The sequence below is a fragment of the Corythoichthys intestinalis genome, chromosome 3 (assembly GCF_030265065.1).
Source record: "Corythoichthys intestinalis isolate RoL2023-P3 chromosome 3, ASM3026506v1, whole genome shotgun sequence".
Classification (NCBI taxonomy): domain Eukaryota; kingdom Metazoa; phylum Chordata; class Actinopteri; order Syngnathiformes; family Syngnathidae; genus Corythoichthys; species Corythoichthys intestinalis.
Genome location: NC_080397.1, coordinates 28,833,370 through 28,859,479, shown reverse-complemented (window position 1 = coordinate 28,859,479; position 26,110 = coordinate 28,833,370). Strand labels below are relative to the sequence as shown.

At 38.2% G+C, this 26,110-nt stretch overlaps 1 long non-coding RNA gene across 1 annotated transcript in view; it reads left to right on the top strand.

Annotated features, from left to right (window-relative positions):
* Nucleotides 1-25,661, top strand: part of LOC130912898 (uncharacterized) — a 30,848-nt gene extending 5,187 nt beyond the window's left edge. The window contains exon 3 of the long non-coding RNA XR_009062668.1: nucleotides 25,095-25,661. This is a non-coding gene — a long non-coding RNA (uncharacterized LOC130912898). The remainder of the gene's footprint in view (nucleotides 1-25,094) is intronic.
* Nucleotides 25,662-26,110: the final 449 nt, after the last annotated feature.

Sequence of the window (26,110 nt, the reverse complement as noted above, 5' to 3'; positions counted from 1 at the left end):
CGATAGCCAAACCCCTGGATGAAAAAATAATGTACTTTATACGACCACGATTCTTCGTGAAAGACATGCCGATCACATCAATTTTACCACGGACATTTACACAGGTGATGTCAACAAACCATGTTTATCATGACGGCACAGTAGTTAGTTGATAATTGTAACATGCACCAAACGACACAAAGAAGTCATCCAGTCAGTAATGCATTCAGTACGCTTTAAATTTATGACGTCTTAATCAGATCATTCTTCTTAAATCTAGTCAAATAATTTTCCCTATCTTGTTTGAGTGTTGAAGACTAGTTGAATGCGCCAGATTATTCCACTTACTTGAACTAAATAATTCAATTTGTTTTTATTAAGCCCAAACATCTAAAAAAATAAGGTCATTTTTCACCTAAATCAAGAAAAAATTGCTTTCAAATAATGTTTTGAACCATACATATTCTTGAATAAAGAACATTTCTGACAGTTTTTTTTTTTTTTTTTTTTTTTTTTAGGATTATGTATAATAATTTATTGCTTAAAATAAGGCTGTTAATCTTATTTTCAGCTGGCCATTTTTCTTCAAGAAATCTGAGTGAAATATACTTGAAGTGCTGGCAGTTAATTTAACTTATTTCCAATAGATTTACACTGAAAACAAGGGACTTTAACTAGTCTTAAGGAGCTGTGTTTTTGCTGTGTAGTAATGTTATACTTTAGGAATGGCATACTTTTAAAGCCATTTTTGTGCAACTTATGTATTTACTCTGTAAGTAATTGTTGCCAAAAGTTTACCATTACACAATGTCAGACAATCTGTCTTTATTTAGATGTTGGAATTTACTACTACTACTACTTGTTCACATTTGATGTTGAAAAAAAAGAGCAATATTATTTTTGCATAGCAATATTTTCTCTTGTGTATACTTTCAAATTTTACATAAATCTTTAATAAAATTATCGGCTTGACATTGTCGGTTATCGGTTGGAACGAGGAGGAAATTATCGGTTATCGGTATCGGCTGAAAAATGCATTATCGTGCATCACTAGTTGCAATAACAGAGAAGATAGACGGAGAGACTTGAAGTTCTACCGGATTCCGAGAGACACGGAGAGGAGAGAGCGAGATGGGCTGCTGCAATTCGACGAGAAAACTGGGCTCCAAAAGATTACCACAGATTATGTAGTAGTCATTTTATATCTGGTAAGATGCATTTAATATATATTTAGAGGGTTTTGGGCTGACAACCACAATTAGGATCATTGCTAGGCTAATCGCCGACAACATACACGTATGTATGTAGTGAGAGTGCTATCGCAATCCATATAAACATTAAAAGCCCTAGCTCCATTGACAAATGACATGAAATACATTAGACTTGACAGTGGATGTTAGCAAGAACAAAAGATTTTGAATTGAACATTTCGTAACTCACCTTCCGAGCACAAGATTCCTGCCGAATTTTCGTGTACGAGGACCTGTTTCACCCAACCAGCAACGTAGCATTTATAAGCCTCCAAGCTCTTAAAGTTTTTCAAACTTTCGTGAGAATAGGCTGATTTTGTGTGGACAAGATAGTTGTAAATATCAGGGTCAGGCAGAGACGGCGAAGGCAGCCGGTCAAAAATCATCGATTTAGGCATCAAATATGGATCTGGCGACTGTATAGAACGAAGCTTTTCCACATAACGCCTTTTATGCAACACATCCAGTGAGTTTACGGCATCAGAAAGCACCGGGTTTTCCATGAAATGCATTTTAAATTCCTCGATCAATTGAAACCAATGCTAATACAGAGACAAAATGACGGACAAGTGGGCGGAACCATACAGCGAGCACGTGGTTTTGTGACATCGGTGGGTAGGGTATATAGTCCAGTCAATACACACATGCAGCAGGCTATGTGACAATAAACATTTTTAGAAATTACTATCAATACAATTGTCGTTGCCAAATTATTATTCCCACTCTTTTATTATACTCATTCATTGTTCTAGATTGCATGCAAACAATAACCGAAATAAGCTGACATACAATTCAACCAGCATTATCTAAACACAGCAGTTCAAAACTACATTTCCCGTAATGCCTAGCGCGGCTTAGCTCACAGACAACTAGCCTATTAGCGAGCACCTGTAGCCAACGCAAAAAACATTGCTATAAAAGTTTACAATCATCGGCAGCGCAATGATGCGACACAAAACGGGATTTTACAGATCACACCAGTATAAAGCTCTAACTGAAGTCAACAGTTGTCGAAAGGTAAATTTAGCAAGTGTACATACCAAAAGCCTGTGAGCTCCTGGCGTGACGAAGGTTTGTTTGGGAATGACGCCATGATAATGCCAGTCTGTGACTACGCATGTATGCTCGAATTGGTAAAACGAATATATTTTCAACTTAATTACTCTTTCGGGTACATTAGCATTTGATTATATACCTGTTGATCTTAATAAAAGTCTTAACAACTGGGCAGGCTCTCTAGGTACACATCACAGGCAGCGCAGTACCGTAGAATTCTGTGCAAAGCTTCTGTCAATTTCAACACACACTAATTGGTCCCATGAAAAATAATGAAAACTGAAAAATTTTCATGAATTTAAAATAACCCCGACGGAAGCCATGGACAGGATGTAAAAGTGGACCTGTCCGGGCAAAAGAGAGACGTTTGGTCACCCTAAAATATTGAGCAAGTTCAACATTTATTGCCTGACACGATCTTTCTGAGCACTATTTTTATTGACTGTGAAGGAAGGAAATTGGTCAAATATAAACCATACTAGAGCCTTAAAGTGCATATGACACCAAAAAGCATGTTTATTTAATATTTCACACTATGTTTTATGCTCCTGAATGAAATGGACCGCTTGGATGTGTATGGTAGCAATCGTTTTATATATTCAATTTTTGAGTCTCGCGCCATGAAAACGAGTGACTTCCAGCTTCAGTCTCGGGTTTAGGACGAATGTGAATGTGACGTCACCCGGGTCAGCATTTTACAATACGTCATAGCTTTATTGCATGGGAATGGACTGCGGATTCAACTGATTTTGCGGATTAATTCATTCATTTTTCGCATCACGCCAGCCAAACGGCTGCAAAACATTGTTGCTGCACCAGGGAGAGGCGTGTGAGCTTTTTTAGGTTTCAAAAAGTTCCAGTTCACTGCGGATATTGGCCAAGACAAGCCCTACATCTGTGGGACCACTGGACTTACGAGGAAGTGCGTAAACATCGTATTTTGTATTATGTCAAATACAGTACTGGGATCAAGGCACATGTTTTAATACGGAGGTGGCTTGCATTTTGTGTGTGTTAGTGTCCAGAATGCCACTCGGTCGATGACCAGCGGCTTATTTGCACACCCCCCTCTATAATCGGCTTATTGCTCTTTTCGTGTGCCCGATGTTCTGTCAAATTTTCAACCCCATCAGAAATTCCGACATTGTGTTAATAAATGGCCGCGAATACAGCGATCACAAAGTAAACACTACAAACTTTCTTTGATTAAAGGACTATTTACTAACGTCTGAATATGGACTGACATGTAGAGAAGTTCTCCTCAGACATATCCTGAGATGTTAGCTGCAAAACAACTGCAAGCCGCTCTCTGCTTATGTCTTTGCCGTGTAGTAAAGCATTATTTTTACGCCATATTCATGGTGACCATGTGGCAGCTACGCGCTCCTCCGACGTCGGCCAGTTTCTCCGGGGGTAATTCTCCAACTGCTTCCCCGGCAAACATGCTCTCCTGCCCGCAACATGGGACGAGCTATAACTTGCTCGGCGCCCGGCAGGTTGCCGATCGGCTTAGACAATCGGCAATCCCGCCGCCGTGTGACATGATCCCGGGTAGTTTTGAGTGATTTGAGTGACTTTGAAACATCACTTGGTTCGGGTTAGCATGTCGGCTAGCTGTCACGCCTCCTGGTTTGATTACATTCACCGAAGCCGGGACGGGGAAATGACAAAAGCCTGACTAACTACGGGGCCATAAAATATCGTTCGGGAGGTGATACAGTAAAGAGGAAGTCAAAATTTTTTACCATTATTATGGAGAAATTTTGCCATGTCGTCCTGAATAAATGCATTTTTATTATTTTCATATTCCTTCCAAGACTGTTATTTGTCATGACCATACCATTTATTTAGCAATTGGGGAAAAATACTTCAATAAAAAGAATATCCTGTAAAAATATTGGAATAGAGAGACTGAAAAAAATGAAATTTTGTGGCTCTTTTTGTGTGTAAATCAGATGAAACCATTACCCTGCCGACGTCATCCACCTGTTGGGGACGCTAGAGCCCTATAATGGAAGGCGCGGCTAAACGGCCGATTAAAAGACTAATTTCTCGTCATCTGCGCTTTGCCAAATTGTTGTATATAGTCAAATCGTCTCAAAATATGATTCTAATTCACATAATAATGCTATTTAAAACTTTTTTCATCCTGTCGTACGCACTTTACGAACGTCAATCTTCTGCTCTGAATTTTGTTGTACTACTTGGGTAAATAGTATAACGAGTATAGTATGCAGGCTACTGTGTAGGCCGTAGCTGTAATGCGAGTACATTTCAATCCTTTACTTCAACTCAAACATCGTGCCTGCTGTACAGTATTTTTAACTCTTGTAGGTCAAATACGACAGCCATCTCCCTCCATGTGATAATAATGAGGACGTTAATGGTGATGGCGCTAATTATGATGAGGATGATTAGCAGTGGAAGCATCTGCTGTGTCGATGATCTCTGCTGCCAATGAGGATTATTGCTTTCATAATATATATAATGATGACTCGTTTCTCGTCAAAATCATAGCGTATGAATTATTTTGGCCCACATTGTGGAAAAGACACGCACTTAGACTGAAAGTTTCTGTACTAGCCACTTGGGGGCGCTATAACGCCGTCCGCAACCTGTGCGTCTCTTTTGGCAGATCCTTTTTTTCTCATTTGCCTCCAATTTATTTTCATTCAAACGAAGGGTGACCATGTGAAGAACATCAGATGAGTTGACAGCCTGTAAATGTGATTTAAACATTTAAGCACCATTTACCCAGATTAAGTTTCAATTGGAGAACAAATGCTATTAGGTGAAAATCTTACAGTATGCTGTAAACGACTGGGCTTAAACTATTCCCAATTTTATTGTCTTAATCTTATTGGTCATATTTGAACAAAAGGCACTTGTACTTATTTGGTTTTTTATCAGAGGCTGATGTTTGGTATACGTTTAGTTTATTAGCAACTTTCTCTCTAACTATCTACTCGGTCTTCTTTATGCACTCAATAGCAATTTTCTGCTGTGCCCATTGATGGACTCTAAATAAACACAGGCCGCACATTCATTACAATTCACCTTCTGTACATACACTGCACGCGCACACGCACAGCGCAAGTGAGCATCAGTTCCTCCCCTAATCTGGTATTAATGGACCCAATCACAGTCTCTATGAATAATCAATGGTCAGTGGTCTGCAACCGCAGTGCTGAGACCTTGAGTAAAACTGAATTTTCCTAATCAGATGCACACACAACTCGAGGCCCTAATCAGCACTCTAATGCTTTAGAATCTGTCGCACGGTTTGTTTGCTGCACAATGTGAAAGATAAACAAGCCGTGGCTGTGACTGCCCGTCTTTGTGTATGTACTCATCATGTGTGTCTTGGGGGGAAAAATGTGATAATGTCCGCCCTCGTCCTCACATCCTCTTTCTCTAATACTGAGGTGTGTGTGTGCGTGCGTGTGGGGAAACAACCACTTTGGCTAATAGCTGCTACATTAGTCTCCTAACCAGCTGGTCATGGCCATTTAGAAATGTTCATTAGGTCGCCGACCAGAGTGGATAGGTGCGATAGTTCACTCTCTGCTGTCGACTGTAGAGCGACGGGCACGGGCAGAGCGAGAGGCAGCGGGAAAGTCATTCACCCGCCAACTTGACGACCAAGTGTTAAAAGCCGTGGATGCAATTATCCCCAGATTGCCCTGAATTAGAACCTGGCGTATAATTACATCTCATTAATGTCTATGAGTGTTATTTTAGAGTTCTGAAAGGTTGGATAAGCAGGACTTGGTATTATGGCTTATTAATGCCGCAACATCTGGCACCATCCTGGCAGTTATCTGATGAGTGAGTGCATGGGATAGGGATGCAATTTTTAAATTTGTTACCGTCATATGGCAAAATTACTCATTCAAATTCACACCTGTAAATATTTCAATTGTTTTTCCTCACATTTTGTATCACGTAGGATGTATGATATGTCAATGTGCAGAAAAGACTGCTTTGGTAATCGTTAATATTACAGAGCATTTCATCTTTTACTAAGACAAGCCATCAAACCTCCGCTCAACTAATCCTGACATTGTTTTACTTGCAGTTTTTTCATGGAGTAAAAAGGTCAAGCTTTTCAATATTAATAAATGCTCCGCTGGATTTTATGGCAGCTTGTTTGTTGTACATTTGACTATTACCAAGTAGTTTGAATAGTAAAGCTTATTTTCCTTCTAGTATCATAGAATTAAATGTATACAGTAGTTGTGGGAATTCATGTATAAGGAGAAAAGCTTATATCGTTGCATTTTCGTGAACACACCATGGATTTAAAAACAAATGTCACCAAATTAATGTGAATTATGATGCGGTTGGCGTTACAATTATCTGCTTTCTAAAATTTGATGAACCTTGGTTGGGCGGAATTGGACATGTAAAAGCATACTGGACTATTTTTCTATTATCTATTTGTTTTTTGAATGTATAGCAAAATCAGACTATGACTACTGATCAGTGATATGAAATATATTTCTTCTATCATCACTATCATCAATTTTAGTAATATAAAAACCTATTGTTTTCAGTTATTCAGTTATTTCTTAATCAATAATGCGAAACGGCCACTAGATGCTTCTAAGACTAGCAAGGCAAACCAAAGGTGCTATAAAGCACCACACAACACAAGCATATGGTGCATAAATAAAACCATAAAAAAAAATATGAGGTGGTCAATAGAGGCGTGCGACATTTCCGATTCTTAGATTATTCGCGATTCGGCCGTGGAAGATTCGAGAACGATTCACAAACATCCAAATTCCGATTATTGAATTATACCAGGTAAAACGGAAGTAAAACACAGCGCGGTCTTTGGGACGCAATGAGGAACGGACCGAGAGTAAATATCATGTTCAACTCATGCCGCTAGATAAATAAACAATCACACCTGACTGCGGCCGACAGCCGCTAAAAAACAACGCCCAGTTGCTAGTTGCTACAAACATATGGCTACAGTAGATATATATATGTAGAACTAGATGCAAAATGACAGACGATGGCGGTGTTAGAACATGTATTATTGAACCTAGATGCGAAATGACAGACTTTCCGGCGTTAGTTAACAGCCGCCATCTTAAAGCAGTACTAAAGCAGTAACTTCTCTAGAAGGCTCTGTTGTAGTGACCCTAGTTAACTTTTTATCTAAAATACTCCTAAATCGGCAGAATCTTGTCTTGAATCTATCTTTAAATGATGAAATAGTTTTAAAACTTTGACAAAAGTAGACAGAAGGGAAATTATGGAATAACGGGAACAATTTTAACAACTGTAACTGTTGATTCACAACATTAAATTAATTGAATGTAGTTTAAAGCTGCTGATACAGAATGGGGACTGGAGTATTTTATTTACTGTTATTTTTGTATAATTGTTTACTGTTACATGCTAACTTGATACTGAAATGGTAGTTTGGTTTAGCCTGAGAGGATTTTTGAACAATTTTGGAACTAATGTACAAAACATAAAAAACAAAAAAACAAAAAAAAAGGGAGGGGGGTGCATCAATAATCGTTTTATAATCGAATCTGAGCCTCTGAATCGTAATCGTAATTGATTCGTTAGGTGCCCAAAGATTCCCAGCTCTAGTGGTCAACACACATAGCCACTGCTACAATATTGGGGGAAAAATAGGATCTTTACATATTTTGGTGCAAGCACAGTTGTTTTGGTGACAAGAAAACAAAAATGATGGCGGGCAGTAAAAACGTTCCGAATACAAAAAAGTTACAGGAGAAAAAAAAACGCATTTTTTTTGCTTTGGCACTAGCTAACAAGGTCCTGAGCCTTTTTTTCGGGCAGTTATTACATGACAATATTTTGCCAAAAAATGCACCAAATCATAAAATTTTGACTGAAAAAACATACAGAAATTAAGCGTCAGCCATCCCAAGAGCATGACTGCCCTCTAGTTTACACTCATGCATGTATAAACATATTTCCGACCATTAAATTAAAACTGGTTTTCCGTGGTTTAACAGTGCTAAATAAAACCAGTTTTGAGTTATGTTGACGGCAGCACTCTATGTGAAATATTTCTTTTCACAGCGCTTTAAACACACCACATGATTGATCACGCTGGCGTGATCACAGTACTCAGAAAGTTAAACAAAATAATTCCTGCATTAATAAAACAACAGTGTGATCATATAGTGAAAGTTAATACAGTATACAAATAGGAATACACAGGGTACAACTTGCATTTCGTACGTAATCTACCGTAATTTATCAAACCAAACAGCATGAAACATTTAATAAAACTCCCTGAATGCACTACGTGTCCTTGCTTCCACTGACTACTGTACGTGCGTGCCAAACTGTTGCGAGTGATCCGTTCGACCGTTGTCTTGTTTCTAGCACAACGAGCGATATACAGCTGCGTCTGTCACATCGTTTTGTGTGCTAGTTGTTTTTTGCAGACAGTGTAGAGCAGAGAAACTTGCTTCCGTCTCTAATTGTCCACCAAAAAGCCAGCAAACGCGAGGCGAGACGCTGATTGGCAAATAGGTTCTCACTCATTGTGTGGCTACTTGGCACTGCTGACCTACAGGAGACATCACCATATCATATATATTTATGACTGTCGAGGTACTGTTTGTGTGTGTGGGTGTTTTTTTTTTTCTTGTTCTTCTTTTTATTTGTACGTATGTATAGGTGTTTTTTATTTGTTCTTATTTATTTTTGTTTCAGGGTGTACTGTCCTCTCATAGATTATTGTCGCACAGGTTGTGAGTTTGATCTCATTGCTGAAGATGTATCCCAAATTTAACTTCTGTGACTGAATAACAACAATAATAAGATAATCACAGCAGTAAAATTAGCAATGTTGATGTGATGCTGGTTCATCTTTCAGCTCTATACGCTACCATGATACAACGTAAGAAACGTAAACAATGGTGTCATAAAAGATTCTCCTATAGCCACCGTCAAAGACAATATACGTAATTATTAATGTTTTACAAGAGGCCAATGCTAGGCATGTTGTGAATTCCAGCATCACTTTCTCTGTCACTCCCCATCCCAACACATGGGCTGAGTGATGAATTCAAAACAATTGTAAATAGTAGCATTCAAGAAAATAGATCAAGGCACACAGAACAAAAACAACCCAATTAATCATATTGTTAATTTAGTCTTCCCTGACCGTGTGGAAACGTCAGGCCCTATGGGCGACACATGGGTGACACTTTTGTTGGTGTCTTATCACTCACAAAGAATGACCAGTAAATATCTTGATCATTGTGCAAAAATGTGTATGCTACTATCCAGCTTCTGTTTACATTACATACAGTGGGGCAAATAAGTATTTAGTCAACCACCAATTGTGCAAGTTCTCCTACTTGAAAAGATTAGAGAGGCCTGTTATTGTCAACATGGGTAAACCTCAACCATGAGAGACAGAATGTGAAAAAAAAAGTAAATCATATCGTTTGATTTTTAAATAATTTTTTTCCAAATTAGAGTGGAAAATAAGTATTTGATCACCTACAAACAAGCAAGATTTCTGGCTGTCAAAGCGGTCTTACTTCTTCTAACGAGGTCTAACGAGGCTCCACTCGTTACCTGTATTAATGGCACCTGTTTTAACTCATTATCGGTATAAAAGACACCTGTGCACAACCTCTGTCAGTCAAACTCCAAACTCCACTATGGCCAAGACCAAAGAGCTGTCGAACGACACCAGAGACAAAATTGTAGAACTGCACCAGGCTGGGAAGACTGAATCTGGAATAAGTAAAACGCTTGGTGTAAAGAAATCAACTGTGGAAGCAATAATTAGAAAATGGAAGACATAAAAGACCACTGATAATCTCCCTCGATCTGGGGCTCCATGCAAGATCTCACCCCGTGGCGTCAAAATGATAACAAGAACGGTGAGCAAAAATCCCAGAATCACACGGGGGGACCTAGTGAATGACCTACAGAGAGCTGGGACCACAGTAACAAAGGCTACTTTCATTAACACAATGCGGCGCCAGGGACTCAAATCCTGCATTGCCAGACGTGTCCCCCTGCTGAAGCCAGTACACATCCAGGCCCGTCTGTGGTTCGCTAGAGAGCATTTGGATGATCCAGAAGAAGACTGGGAGAATGTGTTAGGGTCAGATGAAACCAAATTAGAACTATTTGGTAGAAACACAGGTTATCGTGTTTGGCGGAGAAAGAATACTGAATTGCATCCGAAGAACACCATACCGACTGTGAAGCATGGGGGTGGAAACATCATGCTTTGTGGCTGTTTTTCTGCAAAGGGACCAGGACGACTGATCTGTGTAAAGGAAAGAATGAATGGAGCCATGTATCAAGAGATTTTGAGTGAAAATCTCCTTCCATCAGCAATGGTATTGAAGATGAGACGTGGCTGGGTCTTTCAGCATAACAATGATCCCAAACGCACAGCCAGGGCAACAAAGGAGTGGCTTCGTAAGAAGCATTTCAAGGTCCTGAAGTGGCCTAGCCAGTCTCCAGATCTCAACCCCATAGAAAATCTGTGGAGGGAGTTGAAAGTCCGTGTTGCCCATTGACAGCCCCAAAACATCACTGCTCTAGAGGAGATCTGCATGGAGGAATGGGCCAAAATACCAGCAACAGTGTGTGAAAAGCTTGTGAAGTTACAGAAAACGTTTGGCCTCCCTTATTGGCAACAAAGGGTACATAACAAAGTATTGAGACGAACTTTTGGTATTGACCAAATATCTATTTTCCACCATGATTTGCAAATAAATTCTTGAAAAATCAAACAATGGGATTGTCAGTTTTTTTTTCCACATTCTGTCTCTTACAGGCCTCTCTAAAAATTTCAAGTGGGAGAACTTGCACAATTAGTGGTTGACTAAATACTTATTTACCCCACTGTATCTGTGTGTTGTAGCACTACTTGATACATTCCACATTTGTTCCAGATCTGCTTAATGTCAATTCAAGGAAAAGTGAGGGGCAAAGGTAAAGGGTAGAGATGTCCCTGATCCGATCACGTGATCGGAAATTGGGCTCGATCACGTATTTGTACAGAATCGGAATTAGGTAAAAAAGATCAGGTCATAAAACGTTTTTTTTTTATTTTTTTTTTTTAAGTATTAACTCATTGGCTGCCATTGACGGCAATAAACTTCCAATCCATTTGACGTCCAATCCATTTTAGACCCAGTCAAATTGGGCTGGACGTCTGTCAGTGTCAATGGTAGTGAAACATGATCACTCAATGCCAGTCTTCCCAGTTGAAATGATTTTAATGTCTAAAACTGTGTAATTATGTGAATGAGTTAAGGGCTACAGGCACCAAAATAATCCAGAGGTATAAGGATATTGCAAATAAAAAATGTATACAAAACGTTTTATATTTTACTCTATATACATACTATATTTACACTATTGAAACATTTCAGAACAAAGGAAATGCCAAGCGACAGTAAAAAAAAAGCTATTATAAATCATAATCAAAATATTTGCAACATAATGTGCAAACCTATTTTGTGCTACACAACTAAATTGCAAAAAGGGAAATTGTGAATTTTTTTTTTTTTAGCTTTGATGAAACCACTGTTGTTCTAATTGCCCTTTTATTTGGCTGTAAGATTTGTTCAACTTGGGAAAACAAAGACATTTGGATGTATTTTTATCCCCTCAATACATTTCAGAGGTTTCTGATAGGGACTCAGTATTGGCAGATCCTCAAAATCAAGCAACTCAGATTCACATGCAAGAATATGTGATTGGAACATACCTATCAAAGGCTATCATAATCTGTATAATTTTTCATCAGAATAATTTCAAATATGCTATATTGTGGTATATTAAATTTGATGGTATCTGCATGTAATGCCAAAACTACCATCTATAATATTATTTTCTTTGTGATATAAAATTGCCCAATTTGTGATAGTGCAGGGTGGAAAAATCTATGACCATTGAGTCTGTAACATTATACAGTCTTGTACCCATTAAACCATTGCCTTCAATCTAGATACACGTGTTGAACTAACAATGCTACCAGAAACAATATCCACGATTAAAATGATTGTTTGTATTGTAAAATAATAATAATAATAATAATTATTATAAGACAGTTAAAAGTGGAACCTTATACTAAAGCTAAATTTCTTCAGAAAGCCTCTGCATCCACCTGCATGCTATTTGACTTCGCCTTCCTATGGCTGTCATCAGACCAGCACGAGCAAAAATATCACAACCTACAGTCATACATGCAGTTGATAGTGTTACTAACAACACTGAAAATGCAGACCCTCCGAACAATTATATTTCAAGATTTTTTTGAAGGTATTTATAGTGTTGTGTTATTGTAAAATACTTTTATACTCCATGGATGCTACACCAATGCCCTGATGAATACACAGAACCCAACATTTTAACATAGATTCTCTCCAATAGCCATTTTTCTCCCTTTTGATAGAGATTGTTGGGGTCACACGTCCACGTACGTCCCCTCAGACGTCTATCTCCCCTTGGCAAAAACACTTTTCTAAACCAATTAAGACTTGCTAATCACAGTAAACAATCACGTCTTTTGTTTTTACGGTTGTGTTGCGGATTTGATAGGCTAAAGAATCGTTGTTTTATGCTGGTGCTCATACAAGCATACGCGCCATGCATGAGCTTAACCACAGGCTGCAGTTATGCTTTTGGCCGGAGGTGGTAGTCGCAAGTAAAAAATTGCCAAACTCCATAAAGCACCTTTAAATTGGAAGTTTTTGAGCATGTCGGTCTACAAGTTTGAGACGGAAAATTCCATTGTTAGGGTTTAGGGTTTAGCTCCAGAATATTTGTTGAAAGAGCTGAAAAAAAAAATCAAAACAAAAAAAACTATCCAAGGCGCAGACCTCATGTCAAGCATGTTGTTATTCAGTACAGTATGTACTTAAGAAGCACCGTCTCCTTAAGAGACTAAAATGTATTCAATCGGGACATGTAATAAAACACAGGCAAAGTCTGCTAAGAGATGCATTTATTCTATTAAAATATTTCATCTGTTTTACACAAATATGCAAATATGTCTACATTTATTAGAAATATTATCAGAGTCATTCCAGAGCTAGAAAACATTTGGGCTTTCAAATTATTCAAAACTAAACCTTCATGTTTCAGATTCTTTGCAAAACATTCATCAATAACACTGGTCAACAGTCAAATTTGGGCACAAAATATTTATACCATTTGTAGCTAAATTGAGGTCACTGAATGCAATGCAAGTGTCAGAATATTGAAAGTGGCTCTAGTTTGCGAGGTACGTCCAAGTTTTTTTCTTCCTCCGATTAAAGCCTGCCATGTTAACTATGCAGAAAAAACAATAATCAGTTTAAGGCTCTAACCACACCATTAGAATTACAAATTTCATTGATTTCATTGGTCCATTTCCTCAAACTCTCGATACACGAAACAGAGCATTGGTGCGGAGCCCAAGACTTATCTTGATGCCTTATTTTCGTGCCAAAATAAGCTTCGTATGATCTTTTAATGAAACTAGTAATGCCTCAATGCTGTACTTTCAGCATATCTCCCCAAATGTATTGAAATACATTTGGATCATTTTTACACTTATGTCTTCATTCTGCCATTATCATACCCTATGAAAGCAGGGTATAACTGTAATTCTAAAGAGCTGAAAAAATAGACCAGTTAGGAAAAATCAACACCACATTTGAAATCGGCTGGTTGTAATTATTTAGAAATTACTTAAAAAAAAAAAAAAAAAACTCATGCCCTAACAAAAACGTTTTTGTAGGCCTGTGTAATAGTTTATAAACTATTAAAGGCTTAATTAGCTCATCTTATTGATCAGTGGTAACATTTTGATTACATGATTTATTTGCCTTACGGTATTTGTTAAAATCCCAGTGACTTGATGCAAATGAACTCTAAATTTAGCTTGTTTCATATTCCCAAACTTTTAAAAAAAATTTTCAAAATATTTTTTTCTCTAAGTTTTTCTTTTTATATATCTATTTTTCAGATTTTTATTTTTTTTTTATATTTCAGGATTATTTCAAATTTGAAAGGTGGGATCTAAAATGTCCTCCAATTCTGGAATGACTTATGCTTATTAATTCTTATATTAAAAAAAAAAAAAAAAAAAAAAACGTTCAGTGTTGTATTTGTTATTGAAATATGTTCATTATTAAAAGAGTGTACTGAACAGTGAGAAATTGGGATAGAAATACTTTTGTATAAGAAGAACAAATCCAAATTTTGTGAAATATGAACATTTTGTTCACTCAAGTTCATTTCAGTCATGAAAAACGAGTTTAAAAAAGTAGGATTGGTCCCATATTTTGGAGTGGAAATATAAGTTCTGTGTGAATATGTAAACATGTTTGTTCTTACGACCAGTCAGAGCACATTACACACAACGCCCTTGGACGGAGGAGGGTGGGGGACCCCGATTGATTCTCCATTTCCATATTAATGAGCAGATTTGTTAAGAGGCTGGAGGAGAAGGAGAAAATAACAGGGTCTTCATAGGGCACGACATTTATAAATAAAGCTGATGCAGAGAAAAATGGAAATTAAACCTTTTAGTTTAATAAATTTGAGGCGTCCGCAGCAAGCGGGGCGATTTGCATTTCCATTTGTGGCCGAATAATGAGAACGCAGGCTCACGATGAGCCGGCGGCGGCCGCTGCTTTTGGCTCTCCGACTGTCAGGCAATCACTCCGCTGCGCAGCCCCTACACGTCAACGTTATTAGCTCAGGCCTGACGACTCAGCTGCTCAGATGCTTTAAGATTATTTGCCCGTGTCGTCACTTTGAAGGAGAAACAACGTCGAGCGCCTTCAAATTCTGCGTTTTCCAAACCAAAATAAATGCCCTTGAATATTCAACGTGTTTCTTAAAAGATGATCTTTTGTTTTTGTAGCTGTCAGAGTGACACACACGACATGGCTGATTGAATTTATTGGGGAATGGATGTTGACTTGGACCACTCCAACTAGGCTAGATTGTTGTTGTTGTCGGGACTGACAGAAAGACCCGGGGCGGCTGATTGAAAGTGCCTTTTAGCTTGCTCTCACTGTATATTTGATTTAGCAAAATGAAAGGGGAGTCCAGTCTTTTCCCAGGATGCAAACTCGAGTCCGCTTTTGCCAGCTGCACGTTTTGTGTTTGTCTCCTGGCCCACGTCGCTAAATGCCGCATAAATTGTGCCCCTTTCAGGTATTAATTGAATAATGCAAGCACTCCTCTTGTCAGCCACTGAGTGCTGCACTCTCTCGGTGTCCCCGCCTGTGACTTGACAAGATTTATCTGTGTTGTTCCAGCCTATGCGTGCCATTTGTTCCAAATGTTGGCCATAAACATGCAAAGAACAGAAGTGTGCACTCGTAAAATAAGGTCCTCGATGGCTGTTTTACAGCCCAAAGGGACTGCCGGGAAAGGGTGGCTGAATTGTCAGCATATCAAAGCGTGTTGTAGCTCTCTCTGAGCCAACAACGTGTTTTAAGTTCTTCTCCAAGCAGCCAAGTGTTGAAAAGGAACGATTGGCGCCATAAAAGAAAAAAGCCACATTGTGTTAAATATGCATACGCTATTTTCAAATCCTTTTTTAAATGGGACATGTCTCATTCGCTCTTCTTGTCTGATTCCAAACTGTAAAAGGAAATTTAGCTTGACACATTCAGGAAATTCGCCCTGTACAGATACCAATATAAATCTTTATATTACATAGTTAATGTACACCTTCCGCAAAGCGTAAAATCAGTCTGGTGATTTTCATGAAGCCAACTTAAACTATGTCTTTGAAGATTTTAGTGATATAGTCATGAAAAACAGAAATAGTTCATTTTTAGTTGAAAGATGGTTATGTCTGTTTGGTGGTCCATTCCACCATTTCTTACCAAAATAGTAATTTTTTTTTAATGCTTTTGAACTTGATTTTAGTCATAAATTCATTGCTGATGTTTTCACCTCAAAACATCATCATCAATATTCAATTTCATAAAGGAATATATGGCGGGAAACACAGACAAGACTGAAAAGGCAGTTTCTGCTCTTGCACCCCTCTTTAAAATAAACTGCTGTATTTTAAGCCAAAAGAATTATTGTGTTTGATAGAACAAGATGTCTATATGCTGCCATAGCAGATTCATGGCGCACCACGCCTCCGAATTATTTGTAATTTGTCCGTTTTACCCTGGAAACCCCCGTTTACAGACGTTGCGCAACCGCTTTTGTTTCAACCTAGCCATAAAAAGGAGGTAAGTAATTATTTTTATATTCAAAATGTCTGTCATTTTTAGCTTAGAATCATTAATTGATGTCTAATATTTAGTTAAAAAAAAAAAAAAAAAAAAAAACGACTATGAAAAATTATTCACTCGCATATTTTAAACTTTTAAACAAATTACGTCACAATGAAAAATTTAGCGTCTGTAAAAAAGTTACGGCTATCTACCTCATAACTATCTCTTAATTGTATTTTTATTGTTACTGTCGCATTTTCCCCGATATCTTAGATGATAAATAATCGATCCAAACAAAGAAAAATTGAAAAATAACGTTTAAAAGGGTAAATATATGAAAAAGAAAATCTCGACCACTCCTTGTTGTCTGCGATTTCTGCATCGCGAACCTTGTTATATCACCATGTTTCTCCCATAAAATCCCCCCAAAATCCGGCTGTGGCCATTCACAGCCGTGTCTTGACAATCAGTGATACATGCTACATGGAGTTTTTGGCAAAACAAGGTAAATATGCGATAATATCTCATTAAAATGGTGGCGTCTTTAATTCTGCTCTTGCGTGCTCTCGCCTCCAGTTAGGGTTTTACTGTTTAATTTTTTTTTTTCCCAAATGCCCTCCTGTTCAAAATTTTTCCTCCCCCAGAAAATTGAGATTTTAAGCTTTCCAATGATGTATCACACATGCAGATAGGACAAGTTTGAAATTTGGCCAAATTGGCTCTCAGAGCGGAACTTCAAGTCACCTTAGTGCTTTCCGCCATATACATTGTTTAAAGCTGTTTAATTTATCCGATTACGATGAACTATAATGGTTTCTTACTTTGTTTAAAAAAATATTTAAGGAAAACCCAGTGTCGAAGCATGTAGCTTCATTACTATTGCACTGTGTTCATGATCCTGGCATACTCAAGTTTTGTTTTTTTTTTAATTTTATTTTGACCCATAATGCACCACAAAGAAGGCAAGAAAAATATTACATTTTTGCAAGGTAATACAAGGTAAGATTGTTTGGACATTTTTGATATTGTTATTACAGTCGTACCTCTACTTAAGAATGTCTACACATACATAATTTTCAGGTTAAGACACGCCTCACTGGGAAAATATTGCCTTGTGTTAGGAAAGAAATTTCAGCATACAAAAGGCAAAAATACAGTATTGCTGGTACTCGCAGCTCCCTGAGTTTACCGAACGTAACATACTTTTTTAATAGCTGCTCTGCCATTAGCTATTGCCTAGAATTCCTGGCATCTAATTGGCGAAAAGGGACCTCTACTGTATGTGTATGTGTGTATCCCAGCGTCCTCTTCATTAATGAGTGTATTAACTTAGAGTCTTTATTCTTGTTTTTTCACATTATGCACAACTCTGATTTTATGTTTATTATGCAATGATTGTAACATGAAATTTTTACATGTTTGATACATTTTTATGTATTATAAAAGATTTATGTCTGAATTTTTGGGGTCCTGGAACACATAAGGGACCTCTACTGTATGTGTATGTGTGTATCCCAGTGTCCTCTTCATTAATGAGTGTATTAACTTAGAGTCTTTATTCTTGTTTTTTCACACTATGCACAACTCTGATTTTATGTTTATTATGCAATGATTGTAACATGAATTTGTTACATGTTTGATACATTTTTATGTATTATAAAAGATTTATGTCTGAATTTTTGGGGTCCTGGAACAGATTAGGGCATTTACATGTAATACGCGTCTTTACTTACAGAATTTTCAAGTTAAGAAAGTATTTCCAGAACCAATTAATTTCGTCAGTAGAGGTACCACTGTAGTTCAGTTTTTATTTATATATGCCTACTTCTCCACCATAGGTGATTATTGCCATAATGTGTAATACTACATGTTTTTAGACCTTTGACTGTAAAAAACAAAACCATTTGTGTATATATATATATATATATATATATATATATATATATATATGTATACATATATATATATATATATACTGTATATATATATACAGTGGGGAGAACAAGTATTTGATACACTGCCAATGGGTGGCAGTGTATCAAATACTTGTTCTCCCCACTGTACATATATATGTATATTAGGGAGCACAAGCTGCCGATGAAAAAAAATTACTGATTCATCGCAGCATTCTGCTTTTCTAAGATATCTTAGGTAAATATCCTTCATTACTGTAATGCATAGCTTTCATGGGAATCACCCTGTCACTCTTTAATGAGCTTAATTCAAATATCCTTTTGTTTCGATGGGGACATTTTTGGATCCTCAAGTTGTGTACGGATGAGGCTCCATTGCGTGTCCCTAAATCGATTTGCTGATTTAGCACCTCTCTAATTTTTCACAGAGTAATATTAGCCTTGCCTACTGCCATTTGTTTTTATTATCTGGGTGAATATGTTTGTCTCAGGATATCAATAATCATAAAGAAAGCAATGACTCACTCACTGGAAAAGTGTTTGTGTGTTGTGCCGGGGCCGGCTCGTGCCAACAATCGCAACTATTCAACATATTTATCAATGTAATTGGTGAAAAGCAAACGTTATCAGCCTCGGCAGCGCTAACGGTGCACGCTCCCATGCACACACACCTTGACTGCTGTGGCTGATGCCTTGACTGAGTGTGTGTTCTCCTATTACAGACAGTAATTACCGTCAGTCACCCTGTGTGTCCATAACAAGGCGGCATAATGCCCTAATCAAGCCTGGATTAATCCAACCCTCCCTCTAATCACTCTAAAAGTGATTTATATTGTTTTTCCTGTTCTGAACAAATGAAATCTGTACCCCAAATTAATACTGGCTTTTCATCACCGGGAAGTTAAAAAACCAGTAACCATTACATTATTGTCATTAATACCACATCTGAGGAGAAATACAAGTGGGCACATACACACGTATACTCACATTTAACCAAAATATACTGTATAATGTAATATTCCATTAAGTTGGCACTCTAATAACCATTAGTCCACTGCTGAGAAAGGCTTTCAGACAAAGAAAATGAGGGTCATCAGGAGAATAGCTACAATTTTATTGCAGTGGTTTCCTTCAACAGAGTCGCTCTGATTTAATAATTCAAAGAAAAAAAAAACATAGTGGCTGATGAATTACATTTCTGCAATTACTCGCTGTACTTTTAAGGTGTAAATTAAGAGCGCCATGAGTATATTTGCCAGGCTTGGTGCTTTTTCTTAAATGTTGTTATACGGTAATGGACTTTTTTCCCCCAACTATCGATCAATTATTGGAGTGAAAAACACACCAGATATATCATTCTGTGCAATTCATTTGTCAAATTGTATCTGGGTACAATCTGGCAATTTCTTGGTCTCAGAAATTCATTTACGATAGCGAGCCTCCTATTTTTGCTCCCGTGCCTCCTGCTTTGTTCCATTGCCATTGTTAAACAAATCAATTCCAACACAGACTCACTTCCCACTGTTTTTCATTACGAAGAACGAAGGCTGAACACGAATTGTAACGGAGCCCTGAAATTTCCTTCGCGCTATTCAGTTTGTGCTCGGAATACAAACCGACTCACAAGACGTGTACTTAACAAATGCAAATTGTGAGCCAATCTGGCCGCTCCGCTTTCCATATTCATTTCCGTCCCGACCCGCTGTTCTCCAACTCCGAGAACGATCCGGGGGTTAAGCTGACAGGAAAAGAAAATGGAGATCTGAGCGTGTCCGCCGTCTCTCTTTTCACTTCCCTTCACTCTTTCTGGCTCACCTGTGCTGCCCTCTCCTTCCTCCCCGTCTTTCCCCCTTCAGTCCCCGTTCGTTTCGTTCCCCTGTTCTCTTCATGCTGCGTAATTCTCATCTCACACACTCTGTTGCGCTGCAGTATGAATAATGCATGGTGTGTGAGAAATCCTCAATCTCATGCTTGGCTCCCAGCGAGCATTACGGAGCTTGCATCTCTATTACAGAGATGGAGAAATGGAGAGAGGGCTATATCGCATATTGCTTTGTTTTCTTGCATTTAAGCTGCAATCTGGCTAGGCTTAAATGTTTATGAATAACATAAAGATGCACTTATTTAGCCATTAATTGCCATGTGTAGTTAGTTTTTCTTCAGCTTCATCACTTGCAGGCCGAAGGGGTTGAAATTGCAGTTTTTCTTCACTTTAAATGGTTTTTAAAGTGGAAAAATGTCTATTTTCTCTTTTAACAGGTTTTTTTTTAATTCTCTTAAATACACAGGAGATGACGACACACCATTCAGGAGCAAAAATAAAACAATAATCATGTAAGATAAATACATTTAGTCATTAATGAACACTTAAAAGCAGGCCAACCTCACTTGATCACCTGATCTGAAGATACAGTGGCCGACTTTCCAAATCATACACTTTATATATTATGGTTATGCAGGGCATGACATGAAAAAACACCTGAAAATCACAAGAATGGAAGTTCACCGGAGCCATGGCTGAAAAAGTTGTCTATTGGAATGACCTTGGTCCAGACCTCATGCCTCTTAATAAGAAAAAGTTATAGGTCACAGATATCAGTAAAATACTAGCAATGGATGAATACAGCGTATCACAAAAGTGAGTACACCTCTCCCATTTCTGCAGATATTTAAGTGTATCTTTTTATGGGACAACACTGACAAAATGACACTTTGACACAAGGAAAAGTAGTCTGTGTGCAGCCTTATATAATAGAGTTAATTTATTTCCCCCTTAAAATAATTTCCCCCTTGTTCATTTTCCCTCCAAAATGTCATGTGACTCGTTACAGGAGTGCTGTCAGCATTGCTGCAGAGATTGAAGAGGTGTGTGTGTGTGTGTGTGTGTGTGGGGGGGGTCATTCCCACCACCATGCTTGACTGTAGGCATGACACACTTATCTTTGTACTCCTCACCTGGTCGCCGCCACACATGCTTGAGACCATCAGAACCAAACAAATTCATCTTCGTCTCATCAGACCATCGGACATGGTTCCAGTAATCCTTGTGCTTTGTTGACATGTCTTCAGCAAACTGTTTGCAAGCTTTCTTGTATACCGTCTTCAGAAGAGGCTTCCTCCTGGGAGGACAGCCATGCACAACAATTTTATGACCCCCCACCTCTTCAATCTCTACAGCACACCTGTAACGAGTCACATGATATTTTGGAGGGAAAATGACAAGCAGTACTCAATTTGGACATTTAGGGATGTACGTAGTTCCCATGCGGTGTACTCACTTTTGTTGGCAGGGCTTTAGATATTAATTGCTATATTTTGAGTTATTTTGAGGGGAAAATAAATTAACTCTATTATATAAGCTGCACACAGACTACTTTTCATTGTGTCAAAGTGTCATTATGTCAGTGTTGTCCCATAAAAGATATACTTAAATATTTGCAGAAATGCGAGGGGTGTACTCACTTTTGTGATGCACTGTATGTAGTAAAATGAAATAAATACTGTATATACTCATTACAAATCGAGTTAAATTACCACTTTTATTTAGCTCCCTTCTAAACATATAGTGGTCCCTTCAGCTAAGACCAGGGGTGGGCAAATTATTCGACAAAGGGCCGCAGTTAGTGTGGGTTTATGTTAGAACCCATAAAGAGGACACCTTTTCACCAATCTTGTCTTTCAAGTGCAATTAGTGGTTTGCAGTCAGGTGCTTCTTGTTTCCGCTGAAACCTCATTGGTTAAACTGTTTGAGCTGGACCGGTTGGAAGAAATACCAGGACCAACTGGGACCCAGGGTTGCCCATCCGTGACTGATTTGTTGACTAGTTGATTTCGTAACTTGAGATTGTTATTCATCTAAAATGGACTAATTACTGTTGTCATTTGACCTCTTAGCCAAACGCCGCGCGTTCATGTTGTTGTCACCACTACATACTCCAAGAACACTAACTTTGACAATCTGAAAAAAAATCTCTAACAACGACAAAAAGTTGAGAATAGTAAAAAATAACTGGAAGAACAATGACAACTGTCAGGCAAGCAGAGGGAGAAAACCTGGCCCTGTGTCCCATTCTAGTGACATCCAGAGAAGAAATGACCTCTGACGGAAATGTTCAGCCTTTTTGAAGGTGCCAGGAGGGAGGGAGTCAGATCGGATGGGCTGTCCGGGTGTTGACCAGGGGTGTCATCAGTCTTGGATTGGGCGAAACATTTAGTGGCCACTGTTGTCAGGGTGACGCTGATTATCTTCTGTTAGCGTCAGTCGGAAGTGGGCTAACTTGGTGCGCGACGTCAGCTTAGAACTTTCTATCTGTCTGTTATCATATGGTGAGGGTGTGATGTGACTGTCAGCATACTGGCCTGTTCTTATCAATACTCATTTTTTGCATATGCTCTTTTTGTCTGCTCACACAAATGAGCAGTAGGCGTAGTTCATCCTCAACTGGTTGCCAGCCAACTGCATGGCACAATGAGACATACAACCTTTCACCCACACACTCATACCTACGGACAATTTGGATTGTTGAATCAGCCTACCACGCGTGTTTTTGGGATGTGGGAGGAAATGGGACTCCCTGGAGAAACCCCACGCAGGCATGACGAGAACATGCAAATTCCATACAGGAAGGTCGGAGCCCGACCCTTGATCTCAGAACTCTGAGGCATACGTGCTAACCACTCAGCCACCATGCAGCCCACGTTCATATTTTATTTTTGTATAAATATTTTTCATATTTTAGGTGTACTTTATTGTTGGTAATTGTTGGTTAATATCAGTAAAATCTTGATTTTATTATGCACTAAAACAGTAGGAGCAGACATGTCATTGATTATCGATTAGCATGTTAGCAAAAATACAATTTCTCTTCATTACTAATGTTTATGTTGCATCTGGTATTATCTACCAAAGTACGCAAGATTTTGATTCCACTGTAGATGGGTTTTCAATCGAGTTTTTTCGCAAAATGAAAGCGATATTTAAAAATTTTTGGCACAGTACAATTGCGCCTTCACCGTTTTCCATTGCAGGTTGTTTTTGAAAAAAGCCACAGATCTCTTATCCTGCGAAGGTTTTCTGAATGATGCCCTTGTAAAGGAAAAATGGTCATTTGATTATGTACATCCTATCATGTGGCGTTTAAATTTGAAAACAAGAGTTTCTGTAGCCCTCTTGTGATATATTATAATATCGAAATATCTAAAAAACATTGTCATGAAAGCGGAAAAACCTTACTTGCAATAGCTGACTTTTTTCCCGAAATTGCGGCATTTCCATTACCTGTTTATCATTGCGAAATTTTAGTTTTGAAATTGACTAGACGTAATGGATCTGGCAATGCAGCTCTCAATCGATCAGTTAAATATCCAGCCAAGAGTTTTAGTATGCTAAGCGAGTCCAAGAGAATGAAAATAAACTGGTTGTGAAAGAGCTTTGCTGTTAGCTATGCTAGCTAAAGCTATAACCTTTAATGCTTGTCTTAAACTGCCCTCACTTTGGCACAATAATGAAGAACTGCTCTCAATGATTATGAAAAATATATTTCAATATTAACATTTTTGGGAGCGCATTTGAAGATATCGAACATAATATGAGATCAGCTTGTTGAAAATAAGCCTGCACTTGACCCTAACTAATAGGAACATTGAAATTCAGCTTCGTAGTGAGTTGCATTTTTAGTCAAATTTAAATTAAGAAAAACGGAGGCGTAGGGCTTCAAAATGTTAGTTTCCTCATGAAGACGAGGAACAACAACTACTTAAGTGATGACTTGACAGACTGCTTTCAGCCTGTAAAAACTTAATTTTTAATATGGAAAGCGCAAATGATACTGACATTCAGACTTTGAAACAATAATGTTATGCTTTCCACTACTGTTTCATTATAGTATAACAGTGTATCTTTAGATAGATTGATTTGTGTGTTGAGTAAGAGAATACTTTTCGTGCGTTTACTACGAAACATCTGTATCACATGATGCTTAACTCAAATATATGCCAAGTAGACTATGAAAAATGTGATATCGGATTGAAACCAAAACATGAGCAGTTGTGCACTCATTTTGGCATAAAATGAAATGTAGTTTTTATTGCCACATTGTCAGCTCAGCGTAAAACATGAAAAGATCAGATTTATGTCAGCCTTATTGTTCCCTTATAAAAGGCACTGCATTCCATTGTAAATGTTTACTCCTTTATGTCTAGAAATGTGCACCTTAAATGCTGCTAACGCTCACACGCAGATGAATGATAACTGACATAATCCTCAATCTTTAGCCATGTGGAACAAATATTAGAATTATACTTTTACTTGTCCAAGCCAATTTTAGAGACAAAATGATGGCAGTTCTACAAACTTTTCAAACTGTTGTGTCAATCTCTTTCACAGATAAACGGAAGGCATATAAAATTCCAAATCAACTAACACAATTGACTTCATCTCTGAGAATTTGGTACTTTAATGGACAAATGTAATGCAAATGCATCGTGCGTGAGTGTGGAAGCGTGAGCGATGCCACATAGACTCAAGTTTTATGGGGTGTGTACACGCAATAAAAGCACTGAAGAGTTAAAGTGCTTTTCTACCACGCTCAAAGCCATGTGTCAGCAGCAGACCACTAAATCCACACAATTCCCCTGAACGCTTTCTCTTCCTCTGATAGTCCATCATGGCTCCGTTTCAGGTGGCTGGGCCGCTGTGGCTGACGGGGCTGAGTCCTTGAGGAGATCATGCGTCTGTACAAAGTACAGGACAAGCTCTGATGTTAGAGCTTTGGAATGATTCCCGAGCTGCTGCTCTTGTCCCCCCCCATCCCTTTCTGGTCTGTTTCGTCCAAATGTCTTCATGGTAGCATTCATGGTTTTACCTGCACATCCCTTTTTGGATGTTTATTTATTTATTATTATTATTATTTTTTAACGTGATTTGCCCTCATAATATATTTCTGTTGCTTTTATTTTTGCATTGGCGCCCAATAACCGGAGATTTGTGTGAACGGGAAGTGACACTAAATCAACAGGAATCAACTTGGAAATGCAGTAGGATCTAAAGGAAGCAGCCCGGAAATGCCTAAAAAATCAACAGGAAATGAGCCAATATTTACAGGAAGTATCTTAAAATTACATGGAAGTGACACAAAATTAAATCAATGACTGCCATTGAAAACGATAACCGTCCAATTAACTTACACATACAGTAAATGCTCATCTTCCAGTGCCACGCCTCGATGTCCAATCCATTTTGACTGGGAGGGGAGAATGAACAATTGTTCACTTATTTTGGGCTGTCAAGTGCTGTCAATGGCAGCGAGTGAGTTAACTTATTTGGCCAAAAATAAACTAGTCTCACATTAGGTCTAACTGCCATAAATGCGGTCAGCGATCCAAAATGAGTTTGACACTTCTCCTCTAGCACATCCATTCAGAGTTAAAAATAGAAGAGTTGGTAAAGTGTTTATTGGACAAAAGGCTGAACTCATTAACTCATTGGTTGCCAATATTGGCGATAGATGCCCAATCCATTTGAATGGGGCAGGTTGGGAGTTAATGATCATGTTCAGAACCATTGAAAATAGCAGCCAATGTTGAATTGAGGTCATAATATATGCCGTTTTTTACAATAACAAAATACTGGAATGATGTAGGACATTGATGTAATGGCCTGTTACAGTTTACATACACACTCTGTACAATTTGTTGC